General features: G+C 41.5%; 1 long non-coding RNA gene across 1 annotated transcript; it reads left to right on the forward strand.

Moving 5' to 3' along the window:
* The first annotated feature begins 4,664 nt into the window (after nucleotides 1-4,664).
* Nucleotides 4,665-7,826, forward strand: LOC129824349 (uncharacterized). Its single transcript, XR_008754735.1, has 2 exons — nucleotides 4,665-4,802; nucleotides 6,797-7,826. It is a non-coding gene; the product is annotated as an uncharacterized LOC129824349 (long non-coding RNA).
* Nucleotides 7,827-20,044: the final 12,218 nt, after the last annotated feature.

Raw genomic sequence — 20,044 nt, forward strand, 5'->3', positions numbered from 1 at the left:
CAGAACGATCTTCTTGACCCTAACCAGTCAGGCTCCAAGACCAGTCACTCAATCGAGACTGATCTTCTGTGTGTCATGGAGGCTCTCCGCACTGCCAAAGCTGACTCTCTCTGATCTGTTCTCATCCTCCTAGATCTGTCCGCTGCCTTCGACACGGTGAACCATCAGATCCACCTCTCCACCCTCTCATGGCTGGGCCCTTCAGGCTCTGCACATTCTACCTGGCAGGCCTCTCCTACTAGGTGACATGGAGAGAATCTTTGTCTGCACCACATACTCTCACTATTGGTGTCCCCCAGAGCTTGCTTCTATGCCCTCTCCTCTTCTCTCTATACACCAAGTCACTCGGCTCCATCATAACCTCACACGGTATCGTCTATCATTGTTATGTGAATGACACTCAACTTCTTGGCTCATCGCACTCTAGCGTCTCCATGTGTTGAGCGAGGCGCTTGCAGGCTGACTTCAATCTTCAGTTGAACGGTCTTTCCTCAGACACATTGGTGCAGCTGGCTTCCGGGTTAAGCGGTCGGGTTTTAAGAAGCGAGGTTTGGCGGGTCATGTTTCAGAGGACGCATGACTCGAATTTTGCCTCTCCCGAGCCCGTTGAGAAGTTGAAGCGATTAGAGAAGATCGCAATTGGATCGCAATTGGATATCACAAAAAAATTGGTGAGAGAAAAATATTAAATAATTTCACTGCTCGACTGAGGGACCCTACAGATAATTGGATGTTTGGGGTAAAGAGATGAGGTAGTCATTTAAAAAGAATGTTAAACACTATTATTGCACACAGGCTGAGTCTATGCAAGTTATCTTGTGACTTGTTAAGCAACATTTTGCTCCTGAACTTATTGACAAAGGGGTGGAATAATTATTGACTCAAGACATTTCAGCTTTTCATATTTTATTAATTTATAAAAATGTCGACAAATATAATTCCACTTTGACATTATGGTGTATTGTGTCACGGCTCCTCCTCTGCAGTGCAGGGGGCGGTTCCTCCTGCAGGCAGAGGAGGGTTGTTAAGTGATTGGAGCCACCTGGGCTCAGGGTATAAAACTGCTTACTAATCACCTCTCTCTCTCTCTCTCTGCTCCTCCAGGTATGCTCATGATTTGTTTGTTCCTTTTTAGTTTTGCATAGTTTTCACTCAGTCATGTTCACACACACATATTCATGCACCCATGCACTTTACATACACCTTACATTATGATACATCCACACCTCATTCCTTTTTCTTAGTTTAAGTTAATAGTTTGTTTATAATAAAGAACACTTTTGATTGGCCTATACCTGTTGTTCGTGTCCCCTCATTTTTGTCACAGGCTATGAGCCGGCTTGTGACAATTGTGTGTAGGCCAGTGCCTAAAAAATCTACATTTAATTGATTTTAAATTCAGGCTGTAACACAACAAAATGTGGAAAAAGTCAAGGGGTGTGAGTGATTATTTTCTGAAGGCACTGTACATGTGCAACAACTTTTTTTTTAAATGAGCATCTTCTAAACTGCACAGGCAGCCAAAAACCACATGGAAACTGGATATGTTTTTACATCACTGGTTAGAGGACAACCTGCAAAATACATTCAGCTACACTTTGGAATGTTGCATTTCGATGATACAGGAGTCACTTAGTGGTGATTTTAGCATGTCAATCTTGGTGGGGCAAACTCAAACTTTTGTTTTTTTAGATGCATGTCAGCAAAACAAACGGTTAGGGCCTAGATTAATCTGTCCCAACAGCAGAGCTTTTTTTCAGCACCATGGAGTAAATCCTTACCACTGCTACACCTTGCTACCAGCGGAGCCTTGTTTGGCAGTGAAACAGTTAATTCTGCCTCACTTACTGCCTTTAAAAAAACATAGCTGATATGGCTGACTTGCTTAAATAAGAGGCAATCTGTCATTTCGATTAAGACATTAATGAGAGAGCTAGGACGGACGTAGTCAATGTAACTATTTGTTTAGCGCATTTGAAATGTAGAGCAACAGAATTCCGAACTTCCGAACATGGGTCGTTCTTACAGTGTTCTCCCTGTACACCAAGTCAGAACGGTAGGATAAATAAAGGGTGCCCATAAGCAGAGAATGGAAACTCTTACAATATTCAATGATTACATTTCTATAAAACAGGCTATAGGCTACATGTGCACCACCAAGTCAGAACTGTAGGATAAATAAAGGTGGCATATAAGCATACAATAAAAGCTCTCACAATATTCAATGATTACATTTCTCTAAAACAGCCTATAGGCTACAAGTGCACCACCAAGTCAGAACAGAAGGCTAAGTTATGAGGGGGAAAGGGACCAAATTATTAAGGTGAGGCATATGGGCTGCTAACAGCTTACTACACAACATACACTTAGTATTACTTTCTTAGCTACAGTATACATATCTCCCTGGCAAATTACATAATTTGTGTAGCAGCATAGAATACATTTTTGGACTCACCTTGTTGTGTTGTGCTCACTTGAACAGGAAGGTGGTCCTTCTTGTGGGCAAATTCTGTCATCAAACTTTGTCATCAAAGTCTGGCATTCTCTGGATTTATGGTGCTTTCAAGACAACTCGTAAAGAACAAGGGTGAATCATGACGTCAGTGATTATCAGGTCGGAGCTCCAGAAAGAGGCCCGAATTCTTGATTTGTAATTCTGAGATGGATGACCGTTCAAAACATATTTCCCCAGTCGGAGCTAGTTTTTTTCAAGAGTTCCCAGTTGTCTTGAACTCCCTGATGTTTGATATTTCCCAGTTCCGAGTTTACAGTTGTTTTGAACGCGGCAGAAGTCATGCTGGATTGACAGCATGGTCAATGTCTTCAACCTTTTATGACCCATGGTGTTGAATGTTTATCCTTTTAAGCTTGGAAAAGAGACCCTTAAACCCACACTTGGACCACACACCCACTCCACTGATTCCATCCAAACCACTCACTGTTAACTTTGCGATTTCCAACTTGTTGTGTAATGTTTATGTCCAATGGCCGATACAATACGTTTTATCTATAATTTCTCTTCATAATTTCTCTCATTGTGACAAGGATTGAAAAGGATTTGCCAGTAGATTGTCGACTTGATTCATGATGATGACTGCTAGCTTGCTAGCTAAGATTCTGAAAGTATGATGTTGACAGTCCAATCAAAGCTATGGTAGATATAATGATAATGATTTGACATCATTTTATCTGTGGCCAATGACCTTGAGGGCATTTCTAATGTGGCAGCATCCAAGGGGCTTGAATTTTCTAGCTCTACTCATAGATGTTGCGGTGACGAGGTGTCCCCATGAGTGACAGAACACTGAGCCAATCACGGCTCAACTAGTGAAATTACCAACCCCTACGCTCCGTATTTTCCACTGGCCCCACCACCACAGAAAGCATTGAGCTATGCTGAAACACCTGCATTTTGGAGCTGCCTTAAGAAAGAAAACTAAAAAGAGACCATGTTTGTTTGCAGCTTTATTAAGTCAATGAATTTTCAAACTGATATGTGACACATATTAATGCCAAAATAACCACTGGGCTCACCTCACAGAAAGAGAGACGCAACACTGTTTTGTCAATCACTCCTATCGATAAATAAGTTGAAATTAATTGAGCAAAAGGGGAGAGATGAGGTTGCACGTCCTGTTAAGACGAACACAGAAAAACCACCACCTAGACTAGAGCGTCCATATGGTCTGTGCAGCAAGCTGAATGTTTGACGTCCCTACTAATAGGTTGTGTCCGTATAGGATTGTAACATCGCCCACAGCATCCTCAGTCATCGCAGACTTGCGGCCATCTATTTGAGTTTGCATGGCTCAGGGCTCTCTTGAGGCGTGAGTGGGACTTCACAATTATGAGCGACCTTTACAGACAATGCTCCTGCGTAATTGTATTCATTCATTTCTCCACTGGCTATGAAACGTCTTCAAAAATGTTTAGTGATTAGGTATTGTGCGGTATCAGGGGTGAAGTATGGACCATGTCAAAATTAGGGTTGAATTGCAAAGTAGCACCACTTGGATTTTCCAAGTAGGTTTTGCTTTTATAAATATGTTTATGTGGGATAAGGGTGAGATGAGCACTTTCCTCAATATTAAGGCACATATAAGTAGGCCTTCGGTGGTTATTGAAGGTTTGACAATTTATTTGAAGAATGCACCCTTGAAATCCTTTGCATATTATATCCTATTTCATTTACTTGTTCAGGTAATTGCAACTGGCTAGAAAAAGACAGTATCCACACATGAATATGACCAATCCTCTTGTGGTTTCCAGGCTTACACCTGTGTGTAAAGTGACCATACTCTGTAAAGAATAATTGCCCAATGCATTTCACCTTTTCTCATGATAGTAGTTTTAATACAATTGCAAACAGCCTTGTTTGTATATGATCATCATGAATAAACGTTATACATTTTTGCGTGTGCTTGTAGGCCTATTTGCGTTTAACATCATTAATGTGTAACTCCATTGGTTTTTATTTGTAATTTCATGTCACAATTTGTTAGGGCCGCACCCTGGATTTTCTACTACAGCACTAGAAAAAATAATCGAATCTCAATTGGTCTCTTCCTGTAGTCGTCATCTGCATTGATCCAACCTCCTTTCTGGTGTTTGGACAGTATATAAACAGACAGAATCTCTCTCTCTCTCTGAGCTACCTAGTAACATCATAATAACCAATACGTGGACCTCAAATGGGGAGGGTTTACAGCTGAGATTGACGTGTGTTTCAATGGCAGCCGGAGAGAGAGATGTGCTGCCATAAGAAGACCCCTGTTGGTCCGTATAGGCTACGCTACATGATGGTAAGTCAGACTTTCTCAATTTCACATTTTAGACATGTACGTCTATTTAAAACGGGTTGTTAAGAACATTTCGTCGACGTGGTCATTGTAGAGATATATTTTCATGTTCACACAATTATGGTTTAATGGTACAGGACGTGTCCCAAAGAAGAAAACGGTCAGTGTGAGAAAACAGTAAATCGTGATCTATCGTTGACAAATTAAGAGCAGACTCCATCTTTACTGGAGTGATTCTGAAATATATTGTAATTCTCTCGCTCGTCTGCTTCTCGTCTAATTCTCGATATAGCTCGAGCCTCGAGAAAAAATATTCCCTCACCGGTTGCTGTTTTTTTTTTTAAAGAACAAATCGCAAAATGTTTTGAGCAGCCGTTAACTTTCAGTAGCCTATTTACGTAGTTTATCTTCATTTACGTTGAATATCATAAAAAATAAAATCAGCTTTAGATGGGAAACTTTCGTGCAACAGGTGGCGGGTTTTTCCCGGGCCGGAGTAGGGAAAGGCGAGTCTGATGCTGAGGATGGGAGAGAGATGAAGTAGGGCGTCATTCAGCCGAAGACACCGGACAGCTCCTACGTTCACAATGTCTATTCGCCTATTTATGTGGGTCAATCAATACAAAGGTTGTTTCTTTTTAATTCGCCACCAGATTTTAAATGTGTTTGTTGGTCTTGTTAGCAACTACATCACACCATGTAATTATATAATTAGTAGCCTTAATTCATCTGGAAAAAAATTTAAATATTGAAATCACCATTTACTTTCAAGTGTAAAGGTTCATGAAATTCATGTCAAAAAGAGCCATTGATATGTTTATGTTTCATTTTACTTTTGAATGTAATTTTCACTATAAAATGTTATTGCCAACAGAAAATCAAGGCAAGGCAGGTCTTGGCAAATATAACTATGCAAAAGAGGAATTTACTTTTCCACACAAGATGACAAATCTCCTCTAGTCAATCTGTTCTCCTAAGAGAGGGCTTTCTCCGCTCCTGATCAGCCAACCTCTCTACCAACCATGGTTGCCAACAACGACTGTCAAGGCCCCTTCCCCCCATCCTTCCCTTCTCTTCCTTTGCTAAACTGTCACCCCCACCCCATCCCCCTCTCCCAGTTGCTCCCAGTCCTGTTGCATAGCTACCAGCACTGCCCGTGAAACACTGGAGATGGAAGACAAAGATTATAGCTGTGTGCGTGCATGCACGCTAGCATGGCATATGTTGAAAAATAAAAATATCAGATGATGTGAAAGAAAATTAAGTCTAAAGCCAACAACAATCTGATTTATTTGCTGTGGAAGTGCAGTGAAGTTTATTTTTTACTGTCATTAGTGGAGGTGACTGTAGTGTATAGATAATGTAACATCATATTTACAGTATGAAAACATTGAACCATTTGAATAAATACCTATGTAGATCGGGCATACTAATGAAGGCCATCTCCATTTCTTTAATGCTAGAATTTGACTAGAAAAGAAGGCCCCCATGCAGTAGCAGTGCTTTAGCAAATAAGGTTTATTATGAGTGCTATGTTCCCCTCCCCCTATTCTCCTCCACCTCCCCTCATCCTGCTCTCCTCCTCTCCTCTGCCTCTTTGAGAAGAGCTGAAAGGTTGGCATTAGAACAACAAAGGCAGGACGGAATGTCAACAGGCTTCAGAGAGAAATAGGCAGAGAGAACTGAGAGAGAGAGAGAGGAAACACAGGAATGAGAAAAGGATAGTGTGAAATCAACCTCTAGCCCCTACGTCCCTTGTCACTTTTTATATCTTCCACTAGAGTTCCACTACAGCTCCCAAATGCAGTGTGAGTATGCATAGGAGAGTGTGGTATTTACATGTTGAGTGCATACTGTATAAATGTGGATGTGCGGAGCGGGAATACAAATGTTAGGTGGGTACATACGTGAAATGTCAAGTGGAATGTGAGTTTTTACCCTCAGAATCTGTGTCAAGGCTCTGTGCTATCACATTTTGTATCATTATTCTCTTTCAGCTGAAGCAAGGGATGAAAGAAACACCAGACAGATGGATGGAGGATGGAGAGAGAGAACTGGTCCTAGTGCAGTGTGGAAGACTAGTGATTTTGTTGTGATGCTGAGCAATGAGAATAACAACAAGTCCCAGTCTGCCTCTCAGCACAGGGCACTTCCCTACAGTCTGCCTCATATTACTGTGTGTGTGGTGTGTGTGGTGTGCGTGTGTGTTGTTTCGCAGTGTAATTGCAGCGTAAACATGCATGACTATAAATGCAAATAAAACCATCATGATGTGTAAACTGAAATAGCACAGACATTTAATTCAAGACTGGAACATTGATAACATACAAAACATGTACAAATGGTCACTTTCATACAATCAGAAAATGCATTTGAAATTTGGAACCTCATCGCAAACATGCTTTGATCAGTTCCCAGGCAAGCTGTTAAAAGGGAGAAGCAGCCATTTTCCCCTAGTAATCGCATGTGACTTGCATTTAAAACTGGTACAGTTGAACTAGGGCAGGAGACCAACGGTAAATGACTCTATGACTACACTTTGTAGATAAAAACACCTCTATAATTGCTTTATCTGACATCAACAGACTTCATCAACATTTGCAGAAAGCCTAGACACACTAACACATTACAGATTTTAACCTACAGACAATGTACAGGCAGCATTTACATGACTATGGAGACAAAGGGCATTGGTAATGGATTTGTATAAAAGAAGCCATTTTGAAATGCTCCGTTACCAAGCTGGAATACTTCAAATCAATTTAGCATTCCCCTCTGTGTTCCATTTGACCCAATGAGTCATGAGAACACATAGCCTACCCAGACCTGTGTCTGTTCTATTCATTGTATTCATATGACTGCACACAGTTAGCGTTGCTGTCGAGCGTGTCATCACACACACAACACTTCAGAGGTCTTCACGTTACAGCCCTACTTCAACCTTCCGCTTAGCACCGTAGTTTATTGTGCACCTTATGATCTAGACACAGAATATTGCATGTTAATTAAAGGAATGGGTTATAAGAACCGGTGGCTAGAACTCAAATCCTTTGATGTCCACGCATGTAGCACCTGAAGGGGGCTTAAGGAGGGCCTGTCTGAAATCATTAAAGCAGATCTCAATTGCACACTAGTGACCACACATAATGAGATATAGCCACGATGGTCACACTACGCCCTGATATGCTTTCCATTTAACCACCCACCTCCTCCCTCCAGATAAGTCTGATTGGTCACAACGGGTGCCGCACCTTGGTTAGTGGATAAGGAGCATTCACCACCATTACAATGGAAAGCATTTTGAAGACATGAGAACGCCTCATATAGATACAACATCCAACCATAGGTGGAGTTGGGCTTCCTGTGTGGACACAGTAGTAGGTGGGCTCATTCCATACAACTATGAGGGTTCCCTTAAGTAGGTGAAGCACGTGGCCTGGGAGTTCCAGCTGTCTGAAAGTCGCTGTCTCTGGATCATATGTACTGTGAACGTCTGCGAGCATGGGTTTGAATCTGACCCACTGCTCTAGCACCCTCTCTCCTCTATATTTCTATCTTATCCTAAAATATTCTCCCTGACCCTTACCCTGCCCCACTCTGTGTAGTAGGGGCTTCATTCACTCGTGGTTTGAGGCTCCTTCAGTATGTGTAGGAGTGCTCAATGACAATGTCTCTGAAGAAGGGGAACCAGTCTCTGCACAGGCAGGCGAGGTAAATGTAGACAGGGCAGAAGGACTTCTTCTGGCGGGTGATGAGGTGGAGGGCAGCATCGCTGGCTGGGTAGGCCATCATATAGGCGTGGCCTCTGCAGGCGGGATAGTACATGGGAAATTAAAGATACGCTGCCGGGTAAGACATTAAGGGTACTGTAATGCATGCTACATGCAAGATGTGTTTAAATGTTTTGATCAGGTTTCATCTCAATTGAACTTCCTGGTTTAATAAAGGTTAAATAATAGAATAAGGACACCGTGATAAGACCTACATGATACCTACTGGAATGTTTTCTACTTCATTCTACTTAATCTAAGGCCTACTATAAATGTAGCAGGTATTGTACCTTCATAAATATCCAACTACTGCTACACAAGCAGTCAATACAACTCACGTATGTAAAGTCACGGTGACACTTGAAAATTTTTATTTTACATGGCCAGTCATTCAACATCACTAGCACAACCATGCACACTACCCAGTCATAATGGCATTTATTCAGTAGGAAAAGACAAAAGCTCTAGAACACATATAAAAAAAGAAAGACTGTAAATGGATTGTGTGTCTGACCTGATTCTGTGTCGATCAGGCCCAAGGTGGTGATGGTCAGAGATACATTGCTGTGCTGCATGGCTAGCTCATGCTGTATGGTGCCAAAGAAAACGTTCACTACAAGAAACCGTTGGCCGCGTAGGGCTCCACGGAGTAGTCATCCTACCTGTGGGGGGAGAGAAGGAGAGACAGGATGAAAAGAACGTTGGTGAGTTCACGCAGTATTGACAGTGCTTGTCCGAGTACTTCAGACAGAAGGACAGATCTTGGTTTTATTCCCCTCTAACAATACAGTAGAAGGAGTACTAGTGTAGTGTGCGTCTGTATAATACTGCATCTGTATAAGACTGTATTTGTATAAGACCGTGTGTTGTGTATTCACCCAACAGAGAGGATACTATGATCACAGACCCTGTACTCCAACACTGGCAAAGCTGCAGAAGCAATGTTCACGTAGCTGAGGAAATTCACCTTTGGAAAACAGCAAACACATTAAAAACTACTATAGTATAGTTGTCTCACTTGGCTAGGTGCAAGGCTAAGTATAGCCTAATATAAAGAAAAAAAACGAAGCGTATCTGCCTCAGTTCCCTGACGTGCTCCCTGTCTCCGTTCCATATGGCGAATGAGGAGGATCCAGTGTGATTCAAAACTAGGATGTCAAGACATGCTGCAGAACAAAAAGACAGTTGGAAAATGTAAACTAATGTGCCGTATGAATCTTTAACATAATACAGACACTGACTGAAGTTGATCTAAGTGATCAGTTCTTACCCAGCCGTCCTCACCACTCTCTCTGGATCTGAGGCCTGGCACACATCTCCTGTCACATACAGAGCCTTCTGGGCCCCCAGGCTTGTGCTGTCCTCTGCCACCTACAGGACAGAGGAAGCAATGACACACTGGTAAAGAGGCTGTCACCATCTGGTAATAATAGAAAGGACAGATGTACATAGTTAGTCAGACAGATCCACAAACCTTCTGCAAGGCGTGCTCCTTCCTGGCCGTGATGACGATCTGGCCACCCATCTTTGAGTAGCGGTATGCCACCTGCTCTCCTATGCCCATGCTAGCACCAGTCACCAGCACCCTGGCACCACGAACAGACTGAGGGGAGGGACAGACAGACAGTGAGTCAGGCTGCTTGGGGTGAGGAAGATAACTGATGAGGGAGGAAGATCATTTTACATTTTAGTCATTTAGCAGACGCTCTTATCCACAGCGACTTACAGGAGCAATTACGGTGTCACGTGTGCTCCCTCTCCGGCCTGTAGGTCACCAGGCTGCTCGTTAGGGTGCACACCTGTCACCAGCGTTACGCGCATAATAACACTCACCTGGACTCCATCACCTCCTTGACTACCTGCCCTTTATATGTCACTCCCTTTGGTTCCTTCCCCAGTCGTCATTGTTGCTGTTTCATGTCGGTGCGCTGTTTGTGTTTCTTGTTTCTTGTTTTGCTCGTGTATTTATTAAATGTATTCACTCCCTGAACTTGCTTCCCAACTCTCAGCGTACATGGTTACGTAGGGTTAATTGCTTTGCACAAGGGCACATCGACAGGTTTTTCACCTAGTCGGTTCGAGAATTAGAAGATCATCTGATCACAATGGATATGATACAATGTTGGTGTTTTGAGGTCGAGCATGAATTTGTGTTGAACGGATCATCATCATCACTACCATAAAGACCCTCACATCAAATGTCCTACATATTTGAAGCCAACATGCACGTCAGAAAGAGCTCCATTATATTGTCAAATAATCACAACAGTCAAATCAGTGCATTAAATCTCAATGTACGTGAAATAGAAAAAGGTCCAAATGAATATAAGAATGGAAAATGAAAATGACAACAATTGCCTTAAAAATAAAGAATATACATAAAAGTAGCTCAAAAGGTGTATTCAAAACCTTGAATAATATTTTTGCCTGCCCTTTGCCGACATGGCTAGCTACTGTTGGAGAACTGAATCAAACGTGCCCTTCCAGAGGACTGCCATCAGCCAAATGCTAGACATGAAAAAACATGGTCTTCATCCTGCCCTTCATAATCATGTTGAATTCATTTCAATGCTACAGGTGATGCTTAGGTAACACACCTTATTTATTTAAAAAAAAATCACGCTTGTGTCAATATCCGAGTAGATATTTGGCTATCTAAAATCAAAACTGTCAAAAAGTATATTCTAAAAACTTCACCAAGTTCTGTAAAGGATGGTAGCCTATGTAGGTACTCTGCTGCAAGCGGCAGAAAGAGAGGTTCTCGCCGTCCACTTCTTCAAATGTATAGTAGGTATAGCCTACCGCTTGTCTTCCCTGAAAGGGGAAAGGGGGATACCTAGTCAGTTGTACAACTGAATGCCTTCAACTGAAATGTGTCTTCCGCATTTAACCCAACCCCTCTCAGTTAAACTAAGGGCTCTATTCAATCTTTATCGCTGAAGTGTTACAGATTGCACAAGAGAAATTTCCGATTGAGCCGACATACACCGAGTGTATAAAACATTATGAACACCTTCCTAATATTGAGTTGCACCCCCTTATGCCTCCAGAACAGACTCAATTCGCCGGGCCATGGACTCTACAAGGTGTCGAAAGCATTCCACAGGGATGCTGGACCATGTTGACTACAAGGCTTCCCACAGTTGTGTCAAGTTGTCTGGATGTCTGTTGGGTGGTGGACCATTCTTGATACACACTGTTGAGCGTGAAAAATCCAGCAGCGTTGCAGTTCTTGATACACTCAAACCGGTGCGCTACTACCATGCCCCGTTCAAAGGTACTTAAATATTTTCTCTTGCCCATTCACCCTCTGAATGGCACACATACACAATCCATGTCTCAATTGTCTCAAGGCTTAAAAATCCTCCTTTACCCTGCCTCCTCCCCTTCATCTACACTGATCGAAGTGGATTTAACAAGTGGCATCAATAAGGGATTATAGCTTTCACCTGGTCAGTCTATGTCATAGAAAGAGCAGGTATTCTTAATGTTTTGTATACTCAGTGTACGCAGCTTCACTGTGAATGCAGTCTCCATTGACGCGGGAATATTGCCTTTAAATTTAAATCACGCTGTAACGCTAAAAATTACAGATTGAATAGAGCCCTACTACTATAGCCTTGTCTAGCCCAGATGCCACGGTTGTTTTGATTGTAAAGTTGGCACATAGATGGAGACTCAAAAGACTCAAAGACTCCAGCCACCCAAGTCATAGACTGTTCTCTCTGCTACCACACGAACAGCTTCTACCCCCAAGTCATAAGACTGCAAAACAGTTAGCCAAATAGCTACCCAGACTATCTGCATTGTCCCTCTTTGCACTAACTCTTTTGACTCATCACATACACTGCTGCTACGGCTTACTATCTATCCTGTTGCCAAGTCACTTTACCCCTACATACAGTATATGTACATATCTACCTCAACTACCTTGTACCCCTGCACATCGACTCGGTACTGGTACCCAGTGTAAATAGCCAAGTTATTGTTACTTCCTTGTGTTATCCTTCTATTATTTTTCTCTTTGCATTGACGGGAAGGGCCCTTAAGTAAGCATTTCACTGTTAGTTTACACCTGTTATTTACGAAGCATATGACAAATAAAATTGGATTTAATATACAGTACCAGTCAAAAGTTTGGACAGACCTACTCATTCCAGGGTTTTTCTTTATTTTTTGCTATTTTCTACATTGTAGAATAATAGTGAAGACATCAAAACTATGAATTAACACATGGAATCATGTCGTAATCAAAAAATATTTTATATTTGAGATTCTTCAAAGTAGCCTTGATGACAGCTTTGCACACTCTTGGCATTCTCTCAACCAGCTTCACCTGGAATTATTTTCCAACAGTCATGAAGGAGATCCCAAATATGCTGAGTACTTGTTGGCTGCTTTTCCATCACTCTGCAGTCCAACTCGTCCCAAACCGTCTCAATTGGGTTGAGGCCAGGTCATCTGATATCACCTGGAATGCATTTCAATTAACAGGTGTGCTTTGTTAAAAGTTAATTTGCGTTTGAGCCAATCAGTTGAGTTGTGACAAGGTAGGGGTGGTATACAGAAGACAGCCCTATTTGGTAAAAGACCAAGTCCATATTATAGCAATAACAGCTCAAATAAGCAAAGAGAAACGACAGTCCATCATTACTTTAAGACATGAAGGTCAGTCAATCTGGAAAATTTCAAGAACTTTGAAAGTTTCTTCAAAAACCATCAAGCACTATATTGAAACTGTCTCGATTGAGCACCGCCACAGAAAAGGAAGACCCAGAGTTACCCCGGGATGCAAACTTTCTGCGAAATATCGTTCACATAACAGCAGAATGCAGCACACGACTGAAGAGAGGAGAGAACCAATTTGCTAGTTACAGCATCAGCGCATGCTCTTGAAAGACAACAGAGAGTAGAAAGGCAGTTTGCCATTTACAGCAGCGTGTCCCCTGAACGATAACGAAGAGGTAGGTGACAAGCCTGACTACGGAGACGGGGTGAGAAGGTGATGAAGCATACTTCATGAGCTGTAACCAAAAAACAACTGGCATTTGGAAAGTTTGAGGTGAGGGAGAAAGTGCGGTGGAACAAGTACTATTATTATTAGCATTGTTAAGTAACGTTATCATGCTAGCTGGACGAATTCTCCGTAAGCTAGCCAGAGAAATGTTGAGCAACATTATCCAACTTAACTGGTCAAATAATTTAGTTTATGGTGGGAAAATTAGCTGGCTAATAAAGTCAGTCAGCTAACGTTAGCTAGCTAACATTACAACATCAGATGAACTAACATCAGATGAGCTAACCAATTCGCTATAGTATTAACTTAACTGGTATAACGTTACGACTCCTTGCCGACCCCGAAGTTATAACGCCTTAGTTGCTTACTGGACCCTGGCAATCTATGTGAAATGTTGACTAGTTAACTAGTTAATGAACCAACTACTATCTGTGAACTAATGTTTTCCCTATACAATATGTGGTTAATGTTCAGAATGAGAGAATTTGGTAAAAAGGAGGCATTGCTTGTTAAACAAGTGGATTGGGGCTCCTGAGTGGCGCAGCGGTCTACGGCACTGCATTTCAGTGCCAGAGGCGTCACTACAGACACCCTGGTTTGAATCCAGGCTGTATCACATCCAGCTGTGATTTGGAGTCCCATAGGGTGGTGCACAATTGGCCCAGCGTTGTCTGGGTTTGGCCAGTGTAGATGTCATTGTAAATAAAAAAACTTCTTCTGGCTGCAAGCCCGAGGCCGGCCACAATATGACAACAGCCACTTTAAGTGCAGGGTGCGAAATTCAAAATATAGTTTTTAGAAATATTTAACTTTCACACATTAACAAGTCCAATACAGCAAATGAAAGGTACACATCTTGTGAATCCAGCCAACATGTCCGATTTTTTAAATGTTTTACAGCGAAAACAGCACGTATATTTATGTTAGCTCACCACCAAATACAAAAAAGGACAGACATTTTTCACAGCACCAACCAAACTAACCAACAAACAACTTCATCAGATGACAGTCTTATAACATGATATTCAATAAATCTATGTTTTGTTCGAAGAATTTGCATATTTCAGGTATAAATCATAGTTTACATTGCAGCTACAATCAGAAATTGCACCGAAAGCAGCCAGAATAATTACAGACACCAACGTCAAATACCTAAATACTCATCATAAAACATTTCTGAAAAATACATAGTGTACAGCAAATGAAAGACAGGCATCTTGTGATTCCAGCCAATATTTCCGATTTATTAAGTGTTTTACAGCGAAAACACAATATAGCGTTATATTAGCTTACCACAATAGCCAGAAACACAAGCCATTCCCCAGTAGCAAAAGTTAGCGATCGTAACAAACCAGCAAAAGATATATAATTTTTGACTAACCTTGATAAGCTTCATCAGATGACAGTCCTATAACATCAGGTTATACATACACTTATGTTTTGTTCGAAAATGTGCATATTTAGAGCTGAAATCAGTGGTTATACATTGTGCTAACGTAGCATCTTTTTCCCACAACGTCCGGATATTTTTCTGACACACATATTCTGACCAAATAACTATTCATAAACAATACTAAAAAAATACATGTTGTATAGGAAATGATAGATACACTAGTTCTTAATGCAATCGCCGTGTTAGAATTCTAAAAATAACTTCATTACGACATCCAGCTTAGGTATAGCGAGAGAGTACCCAAAAGCTGGGCGCAAACGACTAACACAACATGTTCGACAGATATATGAAATAGCATCATAAAATGGGTCCTACTTTTGCTGATCTTTCATCAGAATGTTGTACAAGGGGTCCTTTGTCGGGAACAATCGTTGTTTGGATTTAGAATGTCCTCTTCTCCAGTCAATTAGCACGGATAGCTAGCAAAGTAGCGCAAAGCTCTCCTTCCTGAACAAAGGCACACAATACGCCTAACATCCCGAAAAAATGTCAATAATCTAATAAAACTATATTGAAAAAACATACTTTACGATGATATTGTCACATGTATCAAATAAAATCAAAGCCGGAGATATTAGTCGTCTATAACGACAGCTTATCAGAAGGCAAAACCAGGTCCCTTCACGCGCTCTCCAGAAAACAGGAAACTGGTGACACGTCATGCCGAGAGCTTTTATTCGACCCCAGATCAAGTTATACACTCCATTTCTTCTCTCACTGCCTGTCGACATCTAGTGGAAGACGTATGAAGTGCACGTATTCTAATAAATATCAAGGACATTTATAGGCAGGCCCTAGAACAGAGCATCGATTTCAGATTTTCCACTTCCTGCAAAATGAGTTCTGTTTTACTCACAGATATAATTCAAACGGTTTTAGAAACTAGAGAGTGTTTTCTATCCAATAGTAATAATAATATGCATATTGTACGAGCAAGAATTGAGTACGAGGCCGTTTGAAATGGGCACCTTTTATCCGGCTACTCAATACTGCCCCCTGCAGCCCAAACAGGTTAAGCTGGATGCCACTATAGAGGTGAAAGGAACACCACACACTTCCCCTCTTTCTCACTTTTCCAATACAGTGGATAAAAAGGGGTATGCCAGGTGTACTCTCTGCCTGAAAGAGATCAATTATGTCAACAAAGGGTCTCATGCTCTGCAGCTGGCACATTGTAGAACAGATGTCTACAGGAAGTAAGTGTACAATGTAATAACCTGCAGTGTCGCCCAAAGATATTGCATTTGTGTTGAACTTCACAGTACAACTTGTGTGTGAGTGAGGGGGGGGGGGGTTATTAAATGTTTTACTCGGTGAACGTTATTTTTGCACATGTGTAGCCTTGTGCACTTGTTCAATGTCTACCATAGTGGCCACTATAATAGAGCAACAATAGAATGCCTGTTTGTTTCATTCGATTTCTACTTTAAGATGTTTTTTTACCCAAGTGCAGGGATTTTTTGCATGTTTCGGTGGAAATAAAAAAAAGTGTCACCTTTTTAGGCCCTCACCAGTTTGCGTCCCAGGTTACCTCTGCTGCAGAGGATAAGCTCATTAGTTAACTGCACCTCTGATTGCAGGACAAATTAATGCTTCACAGAGTTCAAGTAAGAGACACATCTCAACATCAACTGTTCAGAGAAGACTGCATGAATCAGGCCTTCATGGTTGAATTGCTGCAAAGAAACCACTACTAAAGGACACCAATAATAAGAAGAGACTTTCTTGGGCCAAGAAACACGGGCAATGGACATTAGATCTGTCCTTTGGTCTGATGAATCCAAATTTGAGTCTCTGTGAGTCTCTGCAGAGTAGGTGAACAGATGATCTCTGTATGTGTGGTTCCCACCGTGTAGCATGGAGGAGGAGTGATGGTGTGGGGTTGCTTTGCTGGTGACACTGTCAGTGATTTATTTAGAATTCAAGGCACACTTAACCAACATTGCTACCACAGCATTCTGCAGCAATATGCCATCCCATCTGGTTTGCGCTTAGTGGGACTATCATTTGTTTTCAACAGGACATTGACCCAACACACCTCCAAGCTGTGTAAGGGCTATTTGACCAGGAAGGAGAGTGATGGAGTGCTGCATCAGATGACCTGGCCTCCACAATCACACAACCTCAACCCAATTGACATGATTTGGGATGAGTTGGACCGCAGAGTGAAGGAAAAGCAGCCAACGAGTGCTCAGCATATGTTGTAACTCCTTAAAGACTGTTGGAAATGCATTCCTCATGAAGCTAGTTGAGAGAATTCCAAGAGTGTGCAAAGCTGTCATCAAGGCAAAGGGTGGCTACTTTGAAGAATCTCAAATATAAATTATATTTTGATTTGTTTAAAACTTTTTTGTTTACTACATGATTCCATATGTGTTATTTCATAGTTTTAATGTCTTCACTATTATTTTACAATGTAGAACATAGTAAAAAATAAAGAAAAACGCTTTAATGAGTTGACTGGTACTGTATATTTTTCACATCAGATAGGCATGCACCGACACACAAACACTATGTAATTGTGTTCCCTCTTCCTTTTATTCATTCTACTTCTTCCTCTCACCCTATATCCATGAATAGTGAAATGGGAGCTATGTACCAGGAGCTGGGAACATATACACACCTTGTGGAGAAAATATTCATTTTATTATCCATGATAGTGTTGCTACACAAACAGATAAGACGGAGAATTCAACACTTCTAAGCTTACTAAATAATACACTTTTGTAGAAAGCTGCAAAATAACAGCGTAAATATATTTCCTCCGAAGGCCTTGACAGTCCTGTAAGCTCGCAAACTATACACTGTAACAACGAAGGAGAGGGAGGAGAGAACATTACAAATTAAAATATTATTCCAAACAGAGATTTTGAATGCCACTGACTGATAGACTGGCATAATGACAGAAACAACGGTTTTAATAGCTAGCAAACACGGCGAGAATAATAGAGCAGAACACAAGAGGAGAGGACAATGACAAGTCTCAAAATGAATGTATAATTTCAGAGTTAAATTAAAAATGGCATTTTGAGAGAACATGACTAATAAGGTATTTATCTTTCTTCAACATTTCGAAACAAAAGCTAGTTTCAAAAGTCAATTTCAACATCAACCTTTTTAGTCTGGAAAAATACCCCATTTAAAACCTAACGACCAGCTTTACAAAGGTCTGTGCAATTTTTACTCCTGTTATTTCCCGAGGTGAACAAAGAACAAAAGCTAAACTAGAAACATGAAACGTTTTCATTACCATTTATGTTTCATTCCTTATTAGTGAACCTGTCCACAGAGCGCAAGTGAACCTGTCCACAGAGCGCAAGTGATTATCTTCAACAAATCTCCTTCGAAATTGTATTTCTAATGACAACCCATTGACAGTCAATCACTTGAACTGTACAAGAATGGACTAAAACCACTACAGAAGTCAAATCAAATCAAACTTTTTATTTGTCACAGGCGCCGAATACAAGTGTAGACTTTACCATGAAATGCTTACTTACAAGCCCTTAACCAACAGTGCAGTTCAAGAAGAATAAAATATTTACCAAGTAGGCTAAAATAAAAAGTAAAAAAAAAAAAAGTAACAGAATAAGAATAACGAGGCTATATACAGGGGGCACCGGTACCGAGTCAGTGTGCAGGGGTACAGGCTAGTTGAGGTAATCTGTACATGTAGGTGGAGGCGAAGTGACTATGCATAGGTAACAAACAACAGTGAGTAGCAGCACGGTACAAGGGGGGGGGGGGGGGTCAATGTAAATTGTCCGGTGGCGACTTTTTTATGAACTGTCCGGCAGTCTAATTGCTTGGGGGTAGAAGCTGTTGAGGAGCCTTTTGGTCCCAGACTTGGTGCTCCAGTACCGCTTGCCGTGCGGTAGAAGAGAAAATAGTTTATAACTTGGGTAACTGGAGTCTCTGACAATTTTATAGGCTTTCCTCTGACACCGCCTATTATATACGTCCTGGATGACAGGAAGCTTGGCCCCAGTGATGTACTGGGCCCTTCGCTCTACCGTCTGTAGCACCTTACGGTCAGATGCCAAGCAGTTGCCATACCAGGCGGTGATGCAACCGGTCAGGATGCTCTCGATGGTGCAGCTATAGAACCTTTTGAGGATCTGGGGGCCCATGCCAAATCTTTTTAGTCTCCTGAGGGGGAAAAGGTTTTGTTGTGCCCTCTTCACGACTGTCTTGGTATGTTTGGATCATGATAGTTTGTTGGTGATGTGGAAACCAAGGAACTTGAAACTCTCAACCCACGCCACTACAGCCCCGTCGATGTTAATGGGGGCCTGTTCGGCCCGCCTTTTCCTGTTGTCCACAATCAGCTCCTTTGTCTTGCTCACATTGGGGGAGAGGTTGTTGTCCTGGCACCACACTGCCAGTTCTCTGACCTCCTCCTTATAGGCTGTCTCATCGTTGTCGGTGATCAGGCCTACTACCACTGTTGTGTCGTCAGCAAACCTAATGATGGCGTTGGAGTCGTGTTTGCCACTCAGTCATTGCTAAAACAAGGAAATGCTCATTTTACAACAATTGTTCAAAGTGTGGTTTAATGTGTTTATTAAAGCTTTTGCTCAATTGAACTATTTCTAACAATCAGTAATTACCTGCTAGAATCATATTACAAAACGGTTTTCTGTTGTCCACACTTGCTTCAAGATGTCCACCATTGTTCCAGTACCCAAGAAAGCAAAGGTTACTGATCTAAATGTCATCATGAAGTGCTCTTTTTTGTTAAAAAAAAGTTTTATTGTACAATACAAAACATACACATAAAAATGACAACATGCTGACATACAAACATCCACAGCCTCACCCCTGCCTCATGAAGTGCTTTGCGAGGCTAGTTAAGGACCATATCACCTCCACCTTACCCGACACCCACTACAATTTGCATACCGCCACAACAGATCCATGGAAGACAAAATCGCCATTGCACATCATACTTTCCTATCCAACCTTGACAAGAGGAATAGCTATGTGAGAATGTTGTTAATCAACT

Source organism: Salvelinus fontinalis, chromosome 26, assembly GCF_029448725.1.
Source record: "Salvelinus fontinalis isolate EN_2023a chromosome 26, ASM2944872v1, whole genome shotgun sequence".
In the NCBI taxonomy this organism is placed as follows: domain Eukaryota; kingdom Metazoa; phylum Chordata; class Actinopteri; order Salmoniformes; family Salmonidae; genus Salvelinus; species Salvelinus fontinalis.